This window comes from Cynocephalus volans, chromosome 5, assembly GCF_027409185.1.
Source record: "Cynocephalus volans isolate mCynVol1 chromosome 5, mCynVol1.pri, whole genome shotgun sequence".
Classification (NCBI taxonomy): domain Eukaryota; kingdom Metazoa; phylum Chordata; class Mammalia; order Dermoptera; family Cynocephalidae; genus Cynocephalus; species Cynocephalus volans.
In genome coordinates, this window is record NC_084464.1 from 144,573,735 (window position 1) to 144,589,897 (window position 16,163).

A 16,163-nucleotide genomic window follows, 5' to 3' on the forward strand; every position below is an offset into this window, starting at 1 on the left:
ATACATGTATTGAAATGTAACTCTGTACCGCATAAATATATACAACCAACATGTTTCTGTTCTCTCCTTCTGTAAGTCAATGTATTATGTATGTTTGGTTGTTTGTTTCTTTATTTTTTGAACTGTGGTTATTAGGGGGGGGGAGAGAGAAGGGGAGGGGGTTAGGGAGAAATTGGTTAAAGGACACAAAGAACGAGTACATTTTGTAATGACGAATATGTCAACTATGTTGATTTGATTATTACATATTGTGCACAAATACTGATAGTCCACTCTGTACCCCACAAATATGTATAATCAATTATGTTTCAATAAAAAAAAGTTTCCATAAAAAATTTAAAAAATAAAATAAAACGGTCCATATTTTAGGAAGAATCTGACTGGCTTCTCAAAGCAGGGTATCACTTGGGTTTGATACTCAGCCACAGCTGAACTGAACTTCTTAAATAACAGACAACTAAATCCTCGAAAAACTCTGTGGCCTTCGTGACCAGCTTAAGAGGCTTAAGTAAGGACCAGGCTTGAATAACTGACCCACTAGGGCCAATATTTTTCCAGCAATATTTTTCTAGCATATATATTTTGCTAGGCATAGCGATTTTTCTACTATTTCTACTTTTTCTGATTATTTAGAATCAACAGAACAAAACCTCAAAGGTGGGCATTAATAATCCTATTAGAACAAACTAATTCTCACAGACATTAAGTAACTATCTGCAGCCAAGTAATAAAGTACCAGAGATAAGATTCAAACCCAGGTCTGCTGGTCTTCAAAGCCCATGCTCTTTCTTTCATACATCCAAGCCTAAGTCAGTGCCAGAGCTTGAGAGGGTGTTGGATTCCTACCAGGTCATTTTCTGGCACCATTGCATTTGGAGTTCCCTAGCATTTCCAAAGGTATGGAATTTTTGGAGAGTTCCAAGAAAGTGTAATAAAATGCACAAGAATATAATGTTGTTCAGAAAACTATAGAGCTCTCTCAAATGGGAATTACAGACAAAGAATCATGGATGATTTAACATGTGAGCTGGGCTTGGAGAAAAAGTAGGGTTTTGGCAGACGGGATGAGAAATAGAGGGAGATGGGAAATACTGGATATATTCAGGAAACACTGAAATATCCTCACACACCGAAGCATAGAGGGAGATATAGCTGAGTTGGACAGTAACATTCAAGGAAAAGAAAGCAAAGCAAGACTGAATGTGTGCTGATTACGTCCCAAAGCCTCTGCTACACTCTAGAGTTAACATTTCAAGGCCCTGTGCTTAGGGTTGGGTGTCAAGACGAAGAGTGTGTGTTTGAATTGTTTGACAGTGAGGATTTATTGAAATCTTTTGAACAGGGTGTAACCAGATTAGTGCCCGGTTTTAGAGGCATTACTCTGTCAGTCGTCTGCTAAATATACTAACCACAAAGGAGAAAAGTTGAATGTAGGAGACCCGTTAAAGCTAAATGCAGCCCTAATCCAAAGACTCCTATAAATACCTTGGATATATAAATGCTTTTCTCTATACCACCTCCCAAGGAGTAATTTACATTTTCTCATATTTTAGATAATTAACGATAATAATTTTAATGCATAATATTTAATACTGTCTGAGCACTTATTTATGTACCAGCGCCTATTCTAAGTGCCTTGTATACATTTTTTGAATTAGTCATCACAAGGTAGATACAGTTGGTCTTATTTGACAGAAATGGGAACCGAGGTTTAGATAGATTAAGGAACTTGCCTTAGACCACAGGGTTGGTAAGTGCTGGTACTAGCATTTGTACTCAGCTATAAATCCAGAGATTATGTTCCTGACTCTTGTTGTACTAAAGAACAGACCAAGTAGGGAAGTGCTTTGCCATTTTGGGAAAAATGTTCTTCCTTAGTAGTGAAATTAAAATATCTGCTTGGGAGGCCTGGATGGTAAATCAGGTAAAGCATAATATTAAGAGTGTTCCTGATATTAGTCAGACTGCTGGAGATAACTCGCCAGGTAGAGAGCCCATAAAATGGGCCCACCAAGAAGGAAGAAAATTTCAAAGTTCTATTTAAAAAGAGTCCAGTGAGAATCACTTTGAAAATAGGAAGCAGGACCAAATGTTTCAGCAAAGCACGTAAAATACCCATTGTGCTTCCAAAAATCAATATCCAGCTGAAAGAGCTCACGAGAATTATGGAGGAATCTCAGTGCAAGCAGCTGGATAGTACTGCAATGTGGCCTGATAAGGTGGGAATGTGTTGGAAGGACTGAATCATACAACTCCCTGGTGCAGCTACTCTGAGCTTAGAGATAAGGTTTAGTCATTGAACTCAATTTGCTGTTGAAGTGACTTGTCAAGCAAGAGCTGAGGATAATTGCAACTGGATCTCAAGTCTCAGTACTAAATAGTCTCAAGTGGTATCATCCACAGTTTCTGTGGCTACAAGCATACCTGTAGAGGCCAGTCTATTCCCCTTGTAGTTCCCATACCTGGGGAAGATCACAGGGTTGTTTCAGGTGGCCTCGTGGGAGGTTGGCATTTTAGTGAGTTCACCATTGGTCTGGTTTCTGGATCTATAGTACTAAGGGCCATTTTATCACTAGGATAAATCTCAGTGGAATTTATTCATGCTATTCAAATGCAAAAGAAGCTGATTTATAAACCAGAATTCAGTTATTAAATTTATAGCTTCAAATTTTTCTTGGAATGATTAAGAATATGGACAATAAGAGGCTGGGTAGCAACGTGGAGAGAACATATAGTCTGGATTTAGACAAAACTGTTTCTGAGAACCTTATTTTAGCTGGATAACCTTAAACAACTTTTTAACAGATCTAAGTTGCCATTTGCTCTGAGAAATTGAGATAATACATTGTAGCTTTTCCTCCCATGGATTTGTCACCCCTTTTCCCCTGGGTGATGGAGCCGCCAAAGATTACTCAAAGCCCATCTTCTCTGAGCAGCGAGAAGCCCCAAAAAGGGGTTAATCTCCTGGAACCCTCAAGAGCAAGGCATTTCTTCCATTTGCGAAATTAACCATGAATTGGGGTTCTCTTCCCACATTTATTCCCCAGACCAGGAAGTTACAGGAAGAGAATATAGGTGAGGTTTTTACTAAGAATAGTTTAACAAGTTTAACAATAGACATTCCATAATACAATTTTCAAGAAGTTAACTTGATCCACCAACAAAAGCTTGATCTTAGTGAACATTCTTTCTCCCAACACAATTTTTCAGTATCTTTACATATCCGTCAGTAACCTGTCTGTCTTTGAGCCAGCAATCTTGCTGTGTTACAATTCTTTATCTTAAACAGAGACTATGTAGCCTGGGGAAAATTTCCTGTCCTTTGCAAGGTCAATATTTGAAACTGCAAGGCTTTGGAAAATCAGGCCCTGTGAAGTACATTTGCTTTATGCATACTCCACAGCACATCATAAGGTTAGTTGGACTCTGGAATACTTAATTCAAGGGGAAGGGGCACTGGTTGGATAAAATACCACAGGTTGCTAGGGCTGGTCCCAGCAATCCAAGTTGAGTGATCCAAGACATAGGGTCACAGAGAAGTAGCTGTCCAGGTGTGGGTCAGGCTTGGGGTATTACCAGGATTCTCAATCTGGTGTTTGGACCGTAGCAGTGTCAGAAGGACTGTCCATTTTACAAAACCCTGTAATGTAGTTTTTCCTTCACTCCAAAGTATTGAATTGTCAAGACATTAAATCAGGGGTCTGATCACATGGCATTGGGTCATTGGGTCAGGGTCTGGCTCCGGTGATGGAAGAAGAGTGGCTACATGGAACGGGGTAGCCAGAGTAATTTCAGATGGAGTTCTGTGCACTGATCCATCCCTTATTGGGGGGGTAGGGTGGGAGTGCGGTGGGGAGAGTCCCTGGTGCATTTGATCCCAGCCCTAACATTCAGTTCCAATCCCTTCTGTGTGATGGAAACAGAGTTGTTATCCTTTTCTGCCCATCAGTATGGCTAACTTTGGGCAAGTGTCAAAGATCAAGTTAGGGAGATAAGGCAAGGTCTATCAGCTTCAGAGCAAGAGACACTATATGATAACAAGGCTCTAGAGAAGTTTAGGAAAGTACCCCAACCTCACAAAGAACATCTCTTCCAAGTGCCAGTGAGGTATCCTAATGACAGTGAGGTATTCTAATGACAGTGAGGTATCCACTGGGGCGCCTATATCTAAATAACATTGGCCCAGCACTCTCTCCCAATTTCTCAGCCTGTGGAAATAACACCCAAAATTTCTCAGAATTCCTTCCTTTCCCCCTTCCTTCGTTCCTTCGTTCCTTCGTTCCTTCCTTCCTTCCTTCCTTCCTTCCTTCCTTCCTTCCTTCCTTCCTTCATTCCTTCCCTCCTTCTCTCTCTCTCTTTTCTCTTTCTTTCTCTCTCTTTCTTTCACATTGGCAACATCTGTCATGTACCAGGATGGCCAAGGTATAAAATCCTGCCTCTTCAAGTTTAACACCCACTCACCCCCACAAACACACACTCTCAAACTAAGTGATCATGGCCCTGGTAGGCATTACTAATGATTTTTGGAAATGAGTGAGAGAAGAAGGTCATATAACAGCATTGGGGAAAATCAGTGTAATGGATACTGAGGCCATCCCACACCTACAGAATTCATTACTCCTTTCTTCCTCCTCACTTCTTACTGCTCTTTATCTTTCCCATTCCCTTTTGGGCAGAAATACCACAAATTACTCTTCTTTTCTCAGGCACATCAATTATAATGCCCTTTGCTGATATTCATGCCCTCTGCTAATGTATCATCTTTCTTAAGGGAACATAAGGTAGATTTTTGAGGACCATTTCCTCCCTAAGAGAAATTCTTATGTGATCGGTAAAGGTACTAGAACAAATTTGACCTCAGATACTGGTGACCAGAATATTGATGCTCAAATGATTCAGAATCTTTCTTGACTGATGCTAAGTCAATGCTTACTAGTGTTCACTTAGCCCACTCCCTTTTCATCATTCTAACAGAAGGCTCTGCTTGTCCAGTGTTGCCTAATGACAGTCAGGTTTCAATTAGTTAAGTTTAGCTTTCCTTATGCTTGTTGCATTTTAGATGGAAGTCTTAGAATATGGATTTTAGGAGACACCCTATTGTTGTCAGTAATACTTTTTTTTTTTTTTTTAATAAAACACCTATTCCAATAAAATCTTTTCTAGAAAGACTTCCACAGGAGACCTGCATCCATTTTATCTTGTTCTTTGTTAGATTCAGTTTCTGAGGAAGATTCTCTAATCTTCTCCTTTGATTCTAAGGGTGACTTCTACATAATGTTGGTGATACCCTGTGCTCTGGTCATTTCTTCCAAGAAGTATTGGTCAAGTTATTGTAGCTGTCAGTCTAAATGGAAGCACAATTGACAGAGATTCAGAAATATCACTTCTGATTTTGTTGTTCAGGAAATAGTGACTAGCTAAACCAAAATTTCTAGCTGAACTCTGCCTGACATATTCTATTACTGTGTGAGAAGTAAGTTCACCCCATTAAGTAAATCTATTTTTGTTATCTTACTTGGCCATGTTAACAACAAACATAGTTTATAACTGAATTAGTATCCAGATATTAAAAACTAGAAAACAAAAAAGGTAAAGTATAGGTAAAATAGCCAGTAGCCTAGAACAAAATTAAAGTATTATATTGTGTAAGTATAGTATATTATATATTGTCAATCAAAGTTCCAGCAGAATACTGAAATATTATGGATGGTTTGTAGAAGAATTTTGTAGAAGACTTTTGAATATGTATAGAGATCTTTTGGGGGATTTCAAATACATCAAATAATCTTCACAAAGTTTTACATTAATGTTTCCTGGAGTTAGGAATAACGTGTGTAGATTAAGTTGATATAATATCATAAAAGAGAAGATAAATATAAAAGTAAAAATGACTCAGGCATGTGGGTGACACATGAAACACCTTCACTCAGTGTCCAATAATTTTGTCAAGGCAAAAGCAATCCTTTCTGGTTTCACTTTAGTCTGAATGACCAGTCCACTAGCTGAAAACATGTGTGTCTATTATTTTTGGAAGATCCCAGCACATTAAGTGGAAGAAACTGTTAATTATGTGGTAGTACATTATTCCACTGGTGGTGGCTTAACATGCATTATCATGCACAATCTTCCCACTTCCACTCTGAAAACAATAGAGAAACATCAGCAGTAACAAAATAGCTTCAAAATACATAGCTTAATTTAAACAATAATTTCTGCATATGAAATAGATCCCTCTTTTTTATACTATGGTGGGGCCCTGGCTGCGCTGCATTATAGGAGATCCTCTAGAGGAGAAATGAGCAAGACGGGACCAGATTGTGGGCTGGGGCAGGATGGGGACAGCCTGCCTAAGACAGCAGAGCTGCTTGCTTTCTTCTTCCCACATGGAACTAGGTGACTGAGTCTATGAGAGGCCACCTGGATCCCCTTGGGTGCTGCACTGCCCTCACTCCTTTTGGGAAGAGTTTTTCTCAGGGACAGCTGGAGCCTGCCTGATTCTTAATTCTTAATAAGGAAAGAGGGTACAAGCTGAAGTGGAGAACTGTGAGAAGAGGTCTGATAGAGACAGGCAGGAAGAAGAAAGGCCGAAGGGCCTCAGGCCCCAAGCCTGCTAGCTCAACCCACAGGTCTGGTCTCTAATCCTGCAGAGAGCTAGAAAGTGACAGAAAACCAGAGCTCTTAATAGAAGGGCCACTGAGGCTGCTTCTGTCTATGTAGTTGAAGTAGATGAGAAGGTCTACCCTGATGCCCTTGGGATAAAATTCCTTTCTGAAAACCCAGGAGAATTTCCAGAGCCATGTTGCTCATTTAGGGGCCTCCTAATATACCAAGGGCCTGCATTCCAGTGGCCCAAAACCTGAGGGGTGGATAGTCATGCAGGCATCTAGTTCAGGGTTGTAGCTACCAGAGAGCTATAGATTTGATACAGCTATAATGGCATGATTTGAATATACTGCAAATTAAATTTTATATACCTACCCATATAAATGTAGAAAAAGTGAAATATTAGAGTTAGCCAAGGTTACAATAACATCTTTATATCAGCTTTTCTTTCTTATTCCTTTTGATCTTAAAGAAAATTAAAGAAAATATCCTCTTACCTCGTGTCCCTGGGTTGGATTTCTTAAGGCTCAAGTATGCAGCATTCTAGGTAGGAAAGAATTTGTTATCTCAACCAATACGTCTTGCTTTAGCAGCCTGGGATAGCAAATGAGATCATATTCTTTTTTGTATTGAAACTAGACCATGTTGAATCCCTATCCTACCTGATGCCAGAGTATCTCTTTTCCCTGTCTGGGATCCCTCTCTTATGACAGCTGTGACAACCCCAGGAATGCTTTCTTAGCCCAAGTTAGTCTGAGGGTCAGGCCTGCTTACTGTTGGTTTTTACTATATTGCCGCCACATGGGATCACCAAACCTCAAGTGGTCCTGGCATCCTAACACGTACCTTGTCCGTTGAAGGACAACCTGCCTCAAACCAAGGAGGTATCTCAGCATTGACCTGGAAATCCAATAAAATGGTGCAGCCCCTGCTCTCTCTCGCAGTACATTCTTTGCTGAAGCACTTCCAAAAATAGGGATGAAGTATAGTATGTACTTGGGTGTATTAGTTTCCCAGGGCTGCTGTAATTATCACAAACCAGGTGGCTTGTAAGAGTAGTTTACCATCTCACAGTCCTGGAGGCTAGAAGTCTGAAATCAAGGTGTCAGCAGGGCCATGCTTTCTGTGAAGGCCCTAGGAGAATCCTTCCTTGCCTCTTATGTTCTCGTAGTAGCCGACAAACCTTGGTGCTCTTTAGCTTGAACACACATCACTCCAATCTCTGCCTTTGTCATTGCATGGTGTTCTTCCTGTTTGTGTCTGTGTCCAAATTTCTCACTTTTTATAAGGACACCCATCATTGGATTAGGGCCTACCTTAGTTGTGTTAGTCCATTTGGGCTGCAATAACACCAGAGGCTGAGTAGCTAGCAGCTGGGAAGTCCAAGATCAAGGCACTGGCAGATCCAGTGTCTGATGAGGGCAGCTTCCTGATCCATAAATTGTGCTCTCTCACTGTGTCCTCAAATGGTGGAAGGGGTGGACCGACTCCCATGGACCTGTTTTATAAGGACACTAATCCTACCCGTAGGGGCTCTTTCTTCATGGCCTAAATCGCCTCTCAAAAAGCTCTACTTTGTAATACCATCACCTGGGGAGTTAAAATTTTAACTTGTAAATTTTGGGGAGACAGAAACATTCAGACCATAGCACTAATTCAGCATGACCTCACCTTTACTTGATTATATCTTCAAAGATCTTATTTCCACATAAGGTCATATTTATAGGTACTGGGTTGTATTTTGGGAGATATAATTCAACCCATAACAGTGCATTCTCTGGCCCCTCAAAATTCATGTCTTTCCCAAATGAAGAATACATTCCTTCTATCTCAGCATCCCCAAGAGTCTTAACTCTTGCAGTACTGGGTAATTTGGTTTCCTTCATCCACACGGAGTACTGCACCAGTCTGTGGCCTGACCCAGGCTCATTCTTTGGTTACACGGGATTTTTGATCTACACACACACACAACTTTTTTTCACAAATATTTTTCAGTGTAACAGAGATTGGAACCTACATACTGGGCTTCTCTCTATCTCTCTTTTTCTTAATTACATCAGACTCTCAAGCACAGGCAGGTTTTTTCTTCTCTTGGTTTCAAGGCTGTTCTTCTTTCTCTTCCACCATGAGTGTAAGTGTTTTCAGGAAATCCCCTACCCTGCAACATTACCTACTTATATATATTTTTATATTTATGGTTAATTTATGGTACCTATCTACATATCTTGTTTCCCTATTAATTGTTCTATTTACTGACAATTCACTGATGACTTATTATGTGCAAGAAATGGCTCCAATGTCATGAGAGAAATAAAAACCGTTGAGACATGAATCCATCCACAACTAACAGAAAGGAAGAGAAGACAGACAAGTAACTTCAAAACAAAAGAGGCATCAGTATGTGCCATTAGAAAAAAGGCACAGACGAAATCTCACAGGAGCTGTAGACCAGGATGGTAGGTTCTGAAATTAAACTCAAATTCACTGAGTCCCTTCAGATCTCCTTGACCTTTTCCTTTGTGGCTCTTCCCAGAGCAGCACCCAGAGCTCCAGCTTTTTTGTGTCACCTCTTGATTGCTACATGAACCCAGTGAAATGGTTGACTAACAAGGTTTTGCCCTGTTTCCATCTTTGCATCCACCTCTTCTTTGGCTTCTTCTTCAGAGATCAATGTGAGAGCTGCTGGTGTAGACTAGAGGGACAGATGTGGTGACATCATCCAGTGGTCAGGCTGGGAGGGATGGTGTTCCCCAGAGTGTTCAGAGGACAGAGACATCACGGTGGGAGCAGACATGGAGCAGATGTTGGTGGTGGGAGTAAAGGTCAGGGAGAGTGTCTTATCACCACTTGATCAGCAGCAGGGAGAAGGGGGACTAGATAGGAAAGGTGGCCATAGTTTCAAAATTCCTCCAGAAAATAGAAATGTAAAATAATAGGCTTAGCTTACCAAGTGATTAATTCTTCTGATCAGAGTTGAAGAGAGTGGGGCAGAGCTGCAGGAGAAGATACAGAGAAAAAAGTACAAATAGTCTAGAAAAGTAGGAAGAAACCAGGATCTTGGGGGTCTACACAAAGCAGCTTTGGTGCGCGGTACTACCAAGTGCAAAGTGGTTCATTCACAGTCTAGGTCAATTTGACCATGTTTCTTTTTCTTCTTAATCTTGGCTGCTTCTCTTCTGTTTCATTGAGTATACATAGGAATAGGTAGTAAATTGTTTTGACTTTGAAAAAGCTTTTAAAATGTTGTAAGTAATTGAAAAGGTTAAAAGCTCTAATTATTTGAAATTTGGAGAATCTAAAACATTGACTTGTATTTCTACAAGAACACATAGAGAAATAAAAAGTTATTATTCTTTTAAAGGGAAAAATCTTTTACTATAGAAATATAGTCAACAAACCAATGAGAACTGTTTTAAAAATTAATTGAGGCCATTAGGCTGAGACAGCTGCAGAAGCTTGGGTTCCTATGTAAGCAAACCAAAACCTCGCTCAATCTAAACAGTAAAATGGAACTTAACCCAACAGAAGCCACCAAACTAACCTCTAACTGGGGACTTTCTACTCTACCCAATCAAATATATTTTCTTTGTTTTGCTTCTGAGAACATATTATAAAAGTTTTCCCCTCCCACTCCACAGTGGAGCCCAAGTGCTTGTGGTCTAGCACTGCTGATTCTCGAATCACTGTCTGCTCAAATAAACTCGTTAAAATTTTAATGTGCCTAAGTTGATCTTTTAACAGTACCAAAGAAACACTGAATGAGATGACCTCTACTTTTATTTCATTCTGTGCCCAAGGGCAAAATGCAAAATAGCTGAGAAAAGAGCAAGTGCACAAGAGCCCTCCCACCAGAGCCACAGCTAAGCACTGTGTCTGCACAGATGTGCTGTGACCACACAGTGCAAGCCTGGCACTTACAGTTTATGGATGAGGGTACTTCAAAAACTTCATAGGAAAACAGAACCAAAAAATAATATGAATCTTTCCATGAACTTTTGATGTATGTCTCGAGTATGTAAATTGGTCTCACTGAGATAAACAATCAAGAAATCTGTCCCCCCACCCCCGGAACAAATTGGGATATTGAACATCATAAACAGTGATTAGGAGAGTGTGAGGAGAGGTTGGGAACAAACTAGAAGAGAGAGAAATTGGGAGGGCCCAGAAGGATCTTCTCCTTACTGATACCAGGATTTTTTGGGGTTTTTTTTAATACACTTAGTTCAGGTTGTTCTGAGCTCTGCATGACCATGACCCTTTGAACCAAGGAGTGGCACACCTGGGAATCCTATCTTAAAGGAGGCGAGGAGTGGGGATCTCTGACAGGGTCTGGACAATACAACCCGCCTCCTCCTCCCCCACCTCCTGCTGAATTTGATCTCGACTCCCACCTGCGAACCCCTGGCCCTTCTGTGCTCCTTTGGCCTGCAGCTGCATTTTGGCTTTCACTTTCCTCCTGATCTGTCTGCATCCAGCTCTAATGTTCTGTTCTCTGACTTGTTCCATGACTTTGGCTTCAAAAGAAGACCTTTTTGACCACTTGATTTTCTGCATCTTCCACATCGACAGCATGGTTCAACTGGTTCTTGGTATGACATCCTCTTTCTATGTCTGCCCACGTAGTCTGATGAACTCTTCCATGAACAATGAATTAACCTCTAAAGTTGGACACTAGCCTAGCTATGTGCTTGTGAGAGGTATGCCTTCATTCTAAAGGAGTTGAAAAGTTTAAAAATAATACTAAAAAAGTCTTAACCTAGTTGAATTAAGGAACTAATTATTCTCCTTAATCATTCAGTTCAGCACTGTTCAATATAACTTTCATCAAAGATGGGAATGTTCTTTTTCTGTACTGGCCAATTCGATAGCCACGAGCCACCTATGGCGAAGAGCACTTGAAGTGGTAGCCAGTGTGGCTGAGAATCTGAATTTTTAATCTTATTTAAATATAATTAGTACACATTTAAATTTAAATAGAAACATGGATTAGCATAGATGTACTCTATTCCTTTATATTCTCTGATAGAAGAACAAACTATCAGAAGCAAAAGATCAAATTGAATTAATTTGTTATGATAAGAACCTTGTAGGATCTTAAGGGGAAAAGAAAAAAAAAAAGAGATGTAATGAACTTGGAAGTGGGAGCCTAACCATATAGCTTCAGGGCAGTATGAGTGAGGTTCATCATCATTTATGTGTTGTTGGAGAATATTTCCATCTTTCCAGTTCCAATAGCACTTCAAGGTCTGTGGAAAATCTGACAAGGGCAAGAATGTTTGAAGCATATTCAGTCAAGTTTTCCAGAAGCCGGTGAGATCCCAGGGAAGACTGAAGATGTAGCTTTTCCTGATGAGTGCCTCAGTCCCTTGATAAAATTGCTTGGCTCTCATTTTATGCTATTGCAGGAGTAAGACATAGATTAAGGAATTATCTTGGCATTTTGAAATTGTCTCTTCTAATTTCTCTGAGTCCGATTTTGTGTTTTCTTCAGATAAATTGCTTCATTACCATTTATGTGCAAAATGTTATATGCTTTAAAAATAAAAGATGTCAAAGTTGGGGTAATATATCTGATTGGAAGATTATCTCACTCCTGAACTAGAAATCCAAAGAAAAGAAAGAAAAGAAGAGCAGTTAAGCAGAGAGACACATTGTCGATCCAGGGTGTGTTTCCATTATAAGACCTGAGGGAAATATTTTCTCATCTTTTACAAAAAGTTAGAGAGTTTATGGAGAACTTTAATCAGTATGATTCAACTTTAAGATGTTAGGGCTCTGGGTTCCATATGCATCTGTGGTCATTAAGAAATCCTTTCACAGAAAAGTTTTAATTAAAGGTAGCTAAATCTGAAACAGTATAATTTACCTTCCTATCTGATGGGATGACTCTAGAGAAGATGTGTACAGAGTAGATAAGGAAAAGGAAATGGGAGAGTTGAGAAATAATTTAACAACATAAGAAATTCTAGTATTTAAATACAGTTGAAAATAAACTAATATAGGCACAAAGCCCTCAATGTTTTTCCTTCCCAAATTCTCCCTCAAGGACCCAGATAATCTCTAATCTCTAGCTTGTGTGGTTTTTAATGTGCATATATTTACGTAATGGCTTTCCAGTTATTCACCAAACAATTTCTTTAGAATATCCTTGTAATTTTCTCACTTTCACTAGATAGAAATCAGCTCCACTGAAACTTAAATTTTGGGCAGCTTCCTTTATTAAACAGAATATTGACTCTGTGTGTCTGTGTAGCAAAGGAGACAGGCACCTGCCCTTCCTTCCTTCCTCCCTCCGTCCCTCCCTCCTTCCTTCCTTCCTTCCATCCATCCGTCCATCATATTGCTTACTGAATGTGAGTAGCAAGCATAAGACTGACTGAGAAAGTACAGCATTTTAATATGTTGGCTTTCAAAATATTTGTGAAACCTTCCAAAGCCAGGTTTTAATAGAAGCGTCGCCTGTCTTCCGTGGAGAGCTGGGAACCACATGGTTACGAAAACTCCTCCTCTGTTACCCATCCCTCATTGCATCTCAGAGGCATAGAAGAATGCTTTTCTGTACAATCTCAAATGCTTCTTTTATTTATCTTATTAAGTCCTTTATTTTTGCATAGGGATGCAGAGATGTTTTACTGTTCATGTCACTGTCACTTGCCAGACAGCTGATTTATCATACGTGATACTAGAAAAAACAAAACACTAATTTATATTCATGAAGTTCTCATTTATGCTTTCTAAACAGACATAATGCAATCTGCCTAACCTTGCCAGGAAGTTCTAGAGCCCTGTCATTTTGTGACATTTTCTCTCCAATATAAACAGGAGAAAAATAGAATATGAAAGGTAAAAATATTATAAATAAAATTGAATTGAATATTTTTCAGATAAATGAAAATTAGAAGGAATTACTAAGTGTTTTAGTTCCTAAACTTAATTTTAAAGTACCTTAAAAAATGGAATAGAAAATTTTGGCCTGAAATTTGAGGATTATCACAATATTTCTCAAATGTACAAATGAATATTTATACTGACAAACAAAAATCAAAAGACTTCTCAGTAATAACTGGGCACATTTAGCTACGGAAACTTGTATAAGGAGCCTTACTTGTGAATTTACAACATGCCAGATCTTTCTCTTTTTCTTGGATAGTCTGTAAATTTTTACCATATCACATGTCTCCACCAAACCAAACAACGAAAAGAATAGCATTTATCTTTTTAATTTTTTAAAGATTTTTATTTTTTCAGTTAATGCCATAATATTCAGGATGTCTCTGTGAAGATAGATAGGATCAAATAGTTTTGAATCTCAGTTTAAAGATCATGTTTTAGGACAAACTTCCCCAGGTTCCCAGGATTGGCTAGGTTCCCTTGTTACAAACTTTCGCAGCCCTCTGTATTTCCCCTCCCACAGAACTTTGAACAATTGCAGCGTAGGCAATTATTTTGAAAATACTTTGAATAAATATTTCTCATCATTAACCTAAGCTCCATGGTGAAGATACTGCATTGATCCTGTTTCCCACTGTTACCTAGAGCTGAACACAAGACCTCTCTGGTAATGTATAATGTGTTTGCTAAAAAAAACACATTGAATTAATGAGGTATGATTTACACAATTGTCTTTAAAGTAAAATCTTTAATGCAGTTCCAGTTTGCATAAAAGCTGCTGAGGTCTGGATTGCTTCCTTTGAAGGGAATGGGCTTTGGAGTAAACTTACTAAGCTGACCTCCTGCATCAGGACATTGGATTCTGTTAAGGATTTAGGGATGAGAGTTCTTTGTATTTGCAATTTACATCTTGGAAATGAAAACAGTGAGTAACACGTGCCTAAAGTACTTGTGTGATGAGGCCACAATTAGGTTACTTTGTGACTAAGCAAGTTTGTCTTCCAGTAGAAGTTGAAGCTGAGGACAATAAAAATGCTGTCTAAGATGAGGATGAGAACCACCGTTGACCAGAGAGGTGAGCAGGCGTAGGAGGCTTCAGAGTTGGAATCTAATACCAAACACTTTCCTTTCTCAGCAGGGCGGAACCAAACAAATTGAAATGGGCAGCACCTACACATAGATGCTCTGAAGCCAATTCCAAGACCCATATGCTTAGGTTCAAGAGAACATATGCACTGTTACTGGACTTTCTGCATACACAAATCTGACCATGTCATACCGCTTAAAACCATGCAGTGGTCCAAACTGCCCCCAGGATACTTTAAATCATGTCTTATGAGGCCCTTCAAGAGAAGGACTAGCTTATCTTTCCAGCTCTCCTTTTTCCATTCCAGCCCATCATACTCAACTGTTTGTAGTTCCATAGATACGCCCTGCTCCCTTTCACTTCTGCCTTTGTACATATTGCTGACCTTACTTTTTTTCCAACTCCTACTTTTCCACCAAGATGGTTTCTTTTCATCCCTCAGGTCTCAACTTAAACTTTAAAACATATTCTCTGACTTCTCCTAAGACTGGCACTTACTACACTATAAAAAATCGCCAGTTTATTGATCTGTCACCCCTCCCATTCTTACCTTTTTGTAGAGCACAACTCCAGGGGCACCATTTATATAGTTATGAAGTTATAAAAGGTAGAGTTCCTAACTCTACCTGTAAGCTATTTGAGGCACAGATTGTATTTTGTCTACCACTGTATAACTAGTATCCTGAAGATGCCTTGTACACATTAGGTATGTAATAAATATCTGTTGAATGAAAAAAAAAGAAATGAAATAGGGTAAGAAACTATTGTGAAGGTTGAAGTTGAAAACAGCTTGGTGGTAAAAATCCCATTAAATCGCTGATGGACCTGGTCTTTAAGAGTGTTGGAGGCTGGTTTCCAGAAAAATGCCACCAAAATATCTGAAGATAAGGCAAAGCTGAGCTTATTACTCACAAAGTCAAGAACAAGGGAGGGCAAAGTCAGGATATTTATGATGCTTTGGGGTCTGGCTTAAGGGTTAAGACTGGGAAAGAATCATGATGTAATAGTTTAAAATTGATGGGTACAGCAAGGCAAGGGTTTTGTGGTGAGGTTTCTAAGAGTCTCGAAGACTTAACAGTCATTTGGTTCTCTCTATTGAACAGTTGGACACTCTGATATTAGCTTAAATGGGATTTTGGAGAAGTTTCTGAAGTAAACAATGAAGCTATCTGCAACCTTTATCTTTATGGGCAAGGGTTTCCTAGAACAGGAAAGCCCTGTTGCCAAAGAAGTAAGATCCTGCTACAAGTGGACAGTAACCTGCATGGGTGTGGAGGGTTTCAAATCTCTGTACTCTTCTTGCTCTGCAATATTCTTTTATTTCAGTAAAAGAAGACCCCTTGGGGAAGCATGGAAGAAATAATGGTTACCTTAGCACTGAATTGTAAAAGTCAGCATCAGGAAGATGTATGATACCTTTCAATTTACCAATTTTATCATGAGCATGACTTATTCCTTAACCTTTACTTCAGAATGGCTATTGGAGCTCATGAATTTAAATCCCCTCACTCCTAGATTCCTAATGAAATCAATATAAAGCAATAAACAAGGTACTGGAGAAAAAAAAAAAAAAAAGTGTGTG